At 31.6% G+C, this 11,145-nt stretch overlaps 2 pseudogenes; both read right to left on the bottom strand.

Annotated features, from left to right (window-relative positions):
- The window catches only part of LOC112001108 (uncharacterized), a 65,739-nt pseudogene continuing 54,594 nt past the window's right edge, over positions 1-11,145 (bottom strand).
- Positions 4,236-7,060, bottom strand: LOC112019113 (loganic acid O-methyltransferase-like; annotated as a pseudogene).

The raw sequence follows: 11,145 nt of genomic DNA, 5'->3' as shown, positions 1-11,145 counted from the left end.
TGGTGTCCATGTGAATATAAAAAAACTTTATTTAACTTAAATAGTTTTTCACTAAGTTTAGGTCTTAGTACAATATTGAGCTGAGCTTAATTGCATATATTATTACTTCCCTCAATTCCTTCATGGATGGAAGACATATGGGCAAGTTAAAATTGTTCACTTTTTTCTTGCTGGTTAGCCCCTGCAAAATATAAAAAGTTCATTAGATAGTGAGCTAATTTATCTCATTGCATGTCCAGCTTCAACACCCTAAGTTTCACTTGTGAAATCTAGTTAAATGGTGGTTTCTATACAAATAAGAGACCAGGGTTTGAATCCTATTTACACTAACGTGGAACAAATTTTGTCATAAAATATTCCTAACTCACAAAAATGATTATCATTTGCATCTTATTAGTTTTCCTAACCTTTTGCATCCAATGCCCATTCAATAATTTTGTTGAAAATGCATTAGTTGTTTAAAAAAAAATTTATTAAAAAAAAAAATTCAAAAGAAGATTGAACTAAAAAAGTAATAATTAAAAAAAAAAAACAACCAAAAACAATTTAGTGTCATTATAATATAGGCATTAATTTCCTTCAATAATGTCAATTAGTAATTATCAATAAATGCATAATAAGTAATAGATGCTATGAAAAGAGACATTTATTGTACTGACATAATAAGTGTGATGATGTAATCTCATTTTAATGATGTGGCTTATTTTTATTGGCCAAGACAACAAGACCAGCAAGACTACCTAAGAATTTCCCTATCTGAAGATAGTCAAACCATCATCTTGGAGCTGCTGGCATGATGGGTATCTAGGCCCAGTACACATCTTTGTACCTTGCAGGATGATAGGCAAATTATGTTATCTTCCTTTAATGACAATCAAATTTAATCATGTGATTCAACTACATAATTGATCCTGGCAAATCTAAGGTCCAGCATCTAAGTTTTACTCATTTCTTTTACACCTATATTTTGGATTTTGCAAGAGAGAGAAGATTCAAAGTAACAACCTCCGTTTCTTTGGACATAGTCGATAGTCCCAATGAATTGTGTTACTGTTGGGTTGCAATGTGAAGATTAATACTAATATAGCCAAACAAAAATAAGATATTCTGTCATTCAGCAGAGAAAACCACTGGTAGAGTAATACAAGATAGTGTCATGAAATTTTTAAATGAATACTTGGCAAATACAAAATCAGAGGCTTTCCACAGAAACCACTCAAGCATTTGAAAGAACACCAACTAGTAACCATGAACAATATTCATTTATGTGCAACTCCCAACATAATGCAGTTATGCACTGTTTTCTGTTGTCCAATTGACTTGGGGCAAAAAATTATCTCATATTTTTCTTTAAATATTTTATCCCTATACTATTTCCAAATGATACAACACAAAATGAATCAGGACCAACCAAAAAAAACACCAGCATGATACACACAAGTTACATGGTTCAACTTCTCATGGTTTATGCTGTGCATAGATTGATGTACGGACAGCTTGGCGAGAAGAAAGAGTTTTCCCATTAACAAGAACTTGTTCCAAGAAATCTATACGAATTGACTTCAACTGGTAGTGCTGTTCCAATATACACAAATAAAAAGAGACTCAGGAATAAGAATGGTCTCATTATTTAACTTAGGCGCATCAATTAAAGGAATAAGCATATTTTTATAGTTACCCCTAAAGTTAAATAATACAATATTTCATGAAACAGAATGTATCAAAGCAAGTTAGTTTTTATATCTACGAATCAAAAGGCAAGAAATGTCAAGAAGATGCACAAGAATGTGCCTTTTCCTCCCAAGAAAAATCAAAATGACAGTAATAAGGTTCCAATAAGGTTGGCTGATCTCCTTCTTTGATCTGTGAGGACAAGGGATGGTTCTAATATTACTTGAACAAATGAAAGACAAAAAAAGAAGACAACTGTTTGCAAATTACATGCAAGTTGAGAACAAATCAATATATTTAATTTTTATGAATGATCACTTAATCCTCTATTTACCTTATGCATGACCTCAGTACTTACAGGTGGAAGTAACAGCATGCCAGAACTTGAAAATGAAGTCATTAGAAAACTATTCGCTGAACCACACAAGAATGCAAATGTGCCTTAAAGCACACACATGCTCATGCACTCATGGAATCCAAGGATTATGGAATCTCTTTTTCCAGTAGAAAAGCCTCAAAACCAAGACATATTTCATGATGTGGAATGGTGTTGAGAGAAAATTCCACTATAGTCTTAACCGTTACATGGCCAGATTTGGCTGGTATAGCTGGAACATGAAGGTTTATCAAATAGTGAATCAAGAAACTAAATATTTATCCACCACTGGGCCTTGTAGCCTGGTGGTATCCGGTACCATGTGTATCTATGAGCTCGGGGGTTCTATCCCCCATAATTACCTAGCAAAAAAAAAAAAAAAAAAAAAAAAAAAACTAAATATTTATCCAGGAGTGAAAGTCAACCCATTGAGTTAGTATTCCAATTATCATCATCATCATTATAAGTATTAGCAGCAGCATAGTCCTAGAAGTAGTAAAGTTAACTGGCCATTAATGCCAGTACAAGTCATTTTTGGGACCAAGACTTTGTTTTTGTGATTGGTAAGTTACACACATCCAAATGGTTTTGAACCCACAACCTTAACCTCCACTCATTCTTGAAAATCGAAATAATTAAGACAGACTACAATAAAAACAAAGGAAAAAGAGGACTAAAAAATCTTTTTTTGGTGTGTGTGGTAGCTGTGATATCTCCACCATGTCTTCAATAAAGAATCAAAATTTTCCACCCGACAAGTCATGGACATGCAGGCAACCAATAATAGTTAGCATTCCGTACAGGCACATAAACCAATACATAGCAACGCTCAATTCCGTATTGGCCCGAATACTAGGCCATACCGAAGTGTTTGGGGAATTCCAGCCAATTCCTGCCATTTCGGACGAAAACTCTGTTTCATCTACCAATAGAATTTGAGCTAAGTTTTTTTTTTTTTTTTTTTTTTTGAACCTTAGGTTTTTGATAATTTCTTCCTCCCTCAAATCAGACCTTTTGGCCTCTCATTTCTGGCACTCTAACTCTCATCTCCCATGAACTCGCCAACTTGGGCACTCAGCACTCATCACAGCAAGTGAAAAGTCACAATATCGAGTCTCAGCACTAGGCAACCACAGCTCTACCTCACTCTGGCTGTCTGGCAAGCTCATCCACTCCCAACAAGGTACATTTGCCTGAGCTTCTTGATGGAGAAGACTTGGATTGGGAAAGTATCANTAAAAAAATTCGTCAAAAGATCTTTCACAATTTCCCTAGGTTAAATATGATCTATCAGGGTCCCTAGGTTTTCAAGCAAATGCTTCAATCAATTTATTAAAAATGATATAAACTGGTGACAAAAACATGAGTATCAAGCATTGTGCCAATCCACATCAAGATAATAAAGAAGAGAATTACATATGCTTCCATCAATAGGAAAGCAACTTCAATTAATACTGAAGCATTTAAAATGTATATTGAGCATAATTACGATACCATATTTATAAACATAAATAAATGAAATTTGTATACAGTCCAATCATAAAAAGAAGCATGCAGTCCTATAATAACCATGTAAAGAGTTTCAAAATTTGTTTGCCTTTGTTTAATGGTAAGTTACAGGAGTGTGTGGGACTTTAAATCCACAACATCACCTTTAGATTTTGTACAATTTAGTTAGTTTTTTTCTTTTTTTTCTTTTTTGAAAAAGTAAGTTACCCATAAACCCTCACCCCCCATCTGTTCTTATGGGAAAAGAAAATGCTTCTTGAGCCAGAACTCATTGGAAACCAATGTCAATTTAGTTAATTTTTTTTTCACATTGATCTTTCACTAGTGGAAACCATTGTTTAGCATCTAATAAACGGTGCAAATAAGCATTGGAAAATTCAAGCATTCCTTCTATTAGAGAATGTTGTAAATTTTTATTGTGTCCCTAGCTTAATTGAATAAAAATAGAACATCAAAGAAAATAAATGTTAGGATTCTACAAATGATTACAAAATTAGAGTTTAGAGATATGAATAAGTGGGTAATTGTATACACAAAGTTTTTTTGGATACATCAATAAATTTTTTTTTTGATAAGTAGAAATACATCAATAATTGGGGAAGAGAAATTTGAATGATGGAATTTTTTAGAAACACTAGAAGGTGTCAATCAATTGAGCTACAAGTACAAGGCTCTTAGCTTATTGTAATGAGAGATTATGCATTTATGACAAATGATAAGATTTATTTGGCTGGAATAACAATGAAATCTAATTGTTGCGTTCAAGAAGGACAAACAATATGATTAATTTATCAATTTCTGGATTTAAGAAAAATGATGATCCTTCAACTTTGTGAGTGAAGCGATTAAACAACTCATCCAGGATATCATTTCCAAAATGTTTTTCAATTATTCCTTCCAATACAGCTCTCAAGTATAAAGAACGCAGCGAGGCGCTCTGCAAGATAAGATGCTTCTTCTGGTTATTCAATAATTCCATTCTCTTAATGCTGAAATTTCCATTTCTTTCTATCAATGCCTTCAACTTCTTGGGAGGGGTGTAATAAGCTGGCACATTAAAAGAATCCACTTTTGCTTCCTCGACTAATCCCTACAATAAAGAACAACCTTAATAACCTAATGTAACAACCACGGTCTATGCTAACCTTCATCCTATAATTGCTGTTGTCGAGTGTCAACTTACAAGGCATTTTTATATACACTCTAGTCTAGAATATAGATATTGCAATAAACACCCTTATTCAAGATTAATTCACAATGTCTATCTAGTATCCACCATCTAATCTAGTCAAAGTATCATATTGTGGGAAAATTAGTGTCAATTTCTCATAACTTTGGTGAATATTGTCCCTTAATTTGCTAATTTTAATATTGATATAAATTGTAAAGTAGACAAATTATAAATTGATCTCAAATTTTGAGGTTGGTGGAATATTTTTGAAGTGCATAATATTGTAAATGTCCCATTATAGTTTAGGATGGATAATTTATATTTCAATTCCACTTGGTGAAAGTTGAACTAATTTGGGATAAAGTTTTTATCCAAACCATGTTATAGGAGATTACTTCAACCTATTACATGACATTTTATAAGACTATCCATATATACAAGGAAAAAACCTATCACATGTTTAAATAAAATCATTTAATTAAAATTCCACTTTAATACTTACTTGAGTTGTCACATAGTGCATTGGGGGAATGGAAAATTGTGTCCTAGCTATATATCCTGCTAACCAGTGTATGTGGAAAAAAACCAACTAAATTATCAATCGCATCAGTCACCCTAGTTTAATGGAGAGGAATTGCTTACTTACCACTTTGGCCATATCCATTAGGCAAGATCCTAGAATGTCTAGCTCTGTACCAGTAAATGTGTCAGAATTGCTCATGACATCAGGGACGGCAGGTACAAAGAGTACTAGTAACCCTCCAACTACAAGCTCTTGTGCTCTAGAAAACAGGAAGGACTCCATGTCCTTGGCAAATTGAGTTTCATAAGCCTCCACAACTTCCTTTGTTGCATTTGTGTAGTGAATTCTCCCTTTATTCCATGCAGGAGAACTTTCATCCGTAATCTCAATGGGAATCTTGGAGAGCCAGTTTAGTTTTTTTTTTTTTTTTTTTTTGAAAAAGTAAGTTACCCATGCACCCTCACCCCCCATCCATTCTTATGGGAAAAGAAAATGCTTCTTGAGCCAGAACTCATTGGAAACCAATGTCAATTTAGTTAATTTTTTTTTCACATTGATCTTTCACTAGTGGAAACCATTGTTTAGCATCTAATAAACGGTGCAAATAAGCATTGGAAAATTCAAGCGTTCCTTCTATTAGAGAATGTTGTAAATTTTTATTGTGTCCCTAGCTTAATTGAATAAAAATAGAACATCAAAGAAAATAAATGTTAGGATTCTACAAATGATTACAAAATTAGAGTTTAGAGATATGAATAAGTGGGTAATTGTATAAACAAAGTTTTTTTTGATTTGTATACACTAGAAAGTCTGGGATTTGAGCATTTACTCCTTTTGATTTGTATTTGAGTTTTATAGCCTCTACTATGTTTTGCACTGTAATGAAGGTATTGGCTCCTGTAGAACAACCCAAATCTACTATACAAACTGGGTTTTTAGAACCACAAAAGGTCTGGATGTCAAAGTGATTGGCTATAGCCTCGTTGATTTTTTCTTTGGCAGCTTCCACAACTCCTCTCTACAGAACAAGGGGTGATTATCATAATTAGAACCATGAAAGTCACTATATATTTTTTGATTTGACAAAGAACTCTAACATAAGCTAGATTCGGAATGATATTTTCTAGGAAATGAAATAAAAGAATTTTGAGTGATTAGTATTACTTCCAACATTCAATCACCTCTCCTATATTTTGCAAAAATGAAAGTTCTATGTCCTGGGTACAACCTTTCTTTGTTTTTATATTAAAAGACTGTCATGCCCTCAAATTGTGATTTCCACCATATTCTCTCAGGATAATGTAATGTAAAGATACTCATCTTCTGCAATTGTTTTTCTTAAACAGTACTTTCAATTACTCATCCCAGGTTCTGTGTAGAAAATAGTTATTGACTCTCATAGGAAAGCAACTTGGTCCACTGTGCTTGGAAATTACAAGTGATGCTATGAAGCAGGACAGTATAAATTAATTTAGTTTCCAACAGATTTCATACAAGACGTTGATGCTTTCAACAAACACACCAATGAACGGCAGGAAAAGTGAAAAAAAAAAAAAAAAAAAAAAAGTTCTAAATATTAAAGAATACCTGATAATTGGAGTGAGAATAGCTATAAGGTCCCTCTCCTCCATTCGGTGCATATAATTCAGGCAATTCATGAGTCCTTTTGTCCTCCATTCTCTCTCACAGAGACATACAGACTCAGATGCACCTGCTATATGTAATTTTTTTTTTTTTTATGTGCATGCCTTTCGGAGTTTGTTGAGAAAAGATGTAGCTCAATTGATGGAGTTGTAGAGAAGGAATCGGTATTTTAGGATTTTAAAAAAAAAAAAAAAGAAAAGCAAAATAACTGTTTTTTTTAATACATATCAAATTAATTTCTATAATCTTATAAAAAAAATTTCAAAGTTTAATTAAAATCTAGAAAATAATCTATATTTGATTCTAAACTTAGTTTTGCGAAAATTCATTTATAAATTATAATATATAAAATCAAAGATTTCGTAAAAACTTTTTTTTAGGTGAAACTTAAGTTTGAAAATATTTATGCCATCGTTACAATGCAAACTAAAATGGTAAAAACATTTTTTAAACCCAAAAAAAAAAAATTTTAAGATTTTTTTTTGGGGTGGTGAAACTTTAGTTTGACAATATTTATGGCCATAGTTACAACGCAGAATGGTAACAACTCTCTTTTTTTTTTTTTTCTTTCTTTTTTTTGGGGGGGGGGGGAGGGGGGTTTAAACTTTTAGCTTGACAATATTTATGGCCATCATTTACAATGCAAACTGAAATGGTAAAAACTATTTTTTATTTTTTTTATTTTTGCGTTGAAACTTCAGTTTGACAATATTTATGGCATCATTACAATGCAAACTGGAATGATAGATAGAATTACGGCGAAAATTTTATTTTGGCCTTTACATTTTAGAGTTATTGTCAATTTGGTCCATACCATAAAATTATAGTTTTTTTTTTTTTCATTTTCTTGGCTACCAGGCACAAAAACACAATTCAAAATTATCAATTTTCAACTCCAGTAGTTATACATATCAACTCAAACAACTAAAAAATAACCCAAAGTTGGACCCATAATGATTGCAAATTGAAAATAAAATAGACCAATTTAACTATTATCAAAATGTAAGAAATAAATTAATGGTAACCCGAACCAAAATGTTATTTTTTGGTTAAAAAAGTTAACCACACCAAGCTAAAATTGTATAGAAATGAGAGTTGATATGCAGTGGCGATGCCACATTCAGGCCAGAGTGTTTTATATATAATAATTAAAAAAAAAATTATTTGTTTACCCTTAAAAAAAAATTAAGAACACCCTCAACCAAAAACAGATTTCGGGTCTAAACAAAAACTCTTGATTGCCCATACAAAATAATGAAAATATAAACCTATAATCCAAACAAAACAGATATAGATCAGTAATGGAGGTGAGGAGACGTTATGCTAGGTAGAGGCAGCTTGAGAGAGGAGCATGGAGGTGCTATTAGGGATGAACGATGCTTGTTGAAAGAAGCATGGTGGTGGCATAAAATGATTCTTGAGGAGAACATTGAGAGAGAAGAAAAGTTGTGACTAAGAAATAAGGACGAAGAAAGAATAGAAGAAAGAAAAGAGGAAAATGATCTGAAGAAAAATCTAGAAGAGACATAATAGGGATAAGATGTAAAGCACGTGTGAAAAGAGAGAAAAAAAGGTTAAAACAAAAATGCACATAAGTTAAAAAAAGAAGAAAAGCCTTGGAGGTTTCTGGAACTATAGGTCCAATGTTTTCTCTGGGCTATGCTTGTAAAGCTCCTAGGCCGGGTTTCTTTTTGTTTTTTCTTTTGTTTGTTTTATTTTTTTATTTTTTTCTTCTGATTAATACACTTCAACCATTTCAGTCACAAAAAAAAAAGAAAAAAAAGAAAAAGAAAAAAGAAGAGAAGACCTTACGTAGAAAACAAAGGAAAAGAGAAAAAAAGTTATTAAAAATTAAACTAAATTAAAGGGTTGGCCTTGGGTTATGACATGGGTATAATTTAAGGCTTGGGTTTATCACTTGATTGACCCACTCAACTTTTAATTACGTTATACATATTAATTATACACTTAACAAATTATAGAAGACAATTGATAAACAAATTAAACAACTAAATTATGTTAGGCTAAACAATAATGAAATAATACATTATAAAAGACAAACAAATTAAATTATATTAGGCTAATGTTTCAAAAAAAAATTTATGTTAGGCTAAACAATAATTAATAATTTTATAATTAATGATACAATAATATAACAAATTATTGTTTATAAAAGACAAAAAAATTAATAAAACAACAATAATTAATAATTTTATTAATATTTCAATGAACTTATAATTTATTGTTTATTATTTTGCTAGAATTCTGAACAAATATTTGATAAGAAAACCATGTAAAAAGCAATTGTAAACTTTATGTATTTGCGTATTTTTTTATTGTTGTTGTTGTCAATATACAAAATTTTCTTTTTATTAAATTGTGTAATTTATACTGATCGAGGAGCACCCTGAAAAAAATTTCTGAAATCGACACTGTTGATATGAATGATAGATTTGTATGAGTCATGATAAATACAAAGCTGGACTAGTTATTTGCCGGCTCAGAAACTGTCCCTAGTACAGAAAAGCTGTGAACAAGAAAATGTTTAGCCGATTGCAGCAATAGAAAACAAAGATCATAGGGGACCTGGGCACCTGGCCACTGACTCTGTACTTGAAAACAACAAAAAATTTATGGCGGTTTGCAGCTTGGATTTTTGATGTTGGACGTAGGATCTGGCAAAGTGTGATCACGATGCAACTTATCAAGCTTCATAGTGATCACGTTTGGTAATGTCCAGATGTGACTGACATGAGTCTATTGAGGTCCAATTATAGAGGATGTCAAATAAAATTGGTAGGATGCACAGTTACTAAAAAATTTAAGATGGTACATTTAAAAAAAAAAAATTCATTTTTAAAAAAATTCTTAAACACAATCATTTTCATGACATTTTTTATAATAGATAAATGTGTTGATGTCAAATTAATTGGCTACGGCCTCTTGACCTTTTCTTTGGCAGCTTCCACATCTTTCGTTCTATATTATATATATATATATATATATTAGAACCATGAAAATCATCAAAGAGTAGAGGAATTTGGTATGTTATTTTCTTATAAATAAATTTAAATAATTTTGGGTGATTAGTTTCAAAACAGTATCTTGCCCTCAAATTGTTAGACTTATTTCCACTATATTTTATCAGGAGAATTTAAAATAAAAATACTCATCTTTGGCACTTGGTTGTCTTTGTACATTGAATTATATATCCATCCTCAGCTCTTTACGAACAAATGCGTTCTTATATCTCATAAGTGGGGCTATAAGATAATTTAGTTCCAAATTAGTTTGAAGTTATTTTTTTTCAATTCGTTAAGTAACACATGACTAAAACTGCACATAATTAATCTCTTTAATCACCACATAATAGATTAAGGCAAAATACCCAAATTAGTTTTGAGCTAAAACTTTTCGACAATAATAGATATCCAAATTACTTTTAAGCTAAATGCCATGAGTTCTCCATAAATATCTTCAAGTTCCAAAAATAAAAAAAATAAAAAAAATAATCATAGTTACAATCCTGACCTAAAAAGTACCGATAATTGGTTCACTAATTGGTAATTCGAAGTGATTGTTATCGAGTAGGTCAATATCAATCATTTTAGTGTCCCACATATTTTTAAAAAGTTGTAGCTGCTTTAACGAACACCATTAAATGGCGATGTGATACAAACCACCAAATAGGAAAATAGATCAAAAAGTATATTTGATAGGTGGACTTCTAAGCATAGCTCTCTCTCTCTCTCTCTCTCTCTCTCCGAGAGACGGAAATTCACGTATAAATTCTTGCTATATATTTCTAGGTGCATGTCTTAATATGTTTGTTGAAAATAATTGTCATTATAAGAGCATTACAATTGATGCAATATATAGTCGTCTAAGAGCATTCGTATCAGTGTGTTTAAAGTCATATAAACATCAATTTTTACACATTTTTGCTCAAAAATGCACTCTATCAGCTCTTCTAAAATTGTATAAAAATGTGTATTTCTTTACACGAGCTACAGTAAACGTGTAAATATACACGGCTACTGTAGCTCGTGTAAAGAATAATTTATTCATTTCCATTCGCTCGTTTGTTTCTCTCTCTTCTCCGGCTCAACAAACTCAGTATCTCATCTTCCTCTTTTTCCTAAGATGCACACAACCAGACAAATCAACACACAAACACATCCAGACAAATCAAAACACAAACACATCCAGACAAATCAACACACAAAATAGAGATACACTTGCTTTAAAAAA

This window comes from Quercus suber, unplaced genomic scaffold (genome assembly GCF_002906115.3).
Source record: "Quercus suber isolate HL8 unplaced genomic scaffold, Cork oak 2.0 scaffold_118, whole genome shotgun sequence".
Classification (NCBI taxonomy): Eukaryota; Viridiplantae; Streptophyta; class Magnoliopsida; order Fagales; family Fagaceae; genus Quercus; species Quercus suber.
Note: the sequence above shows the minus strand (reverse complement) of the source record. Positions and strands in the feature narration are given on the sequence as shown.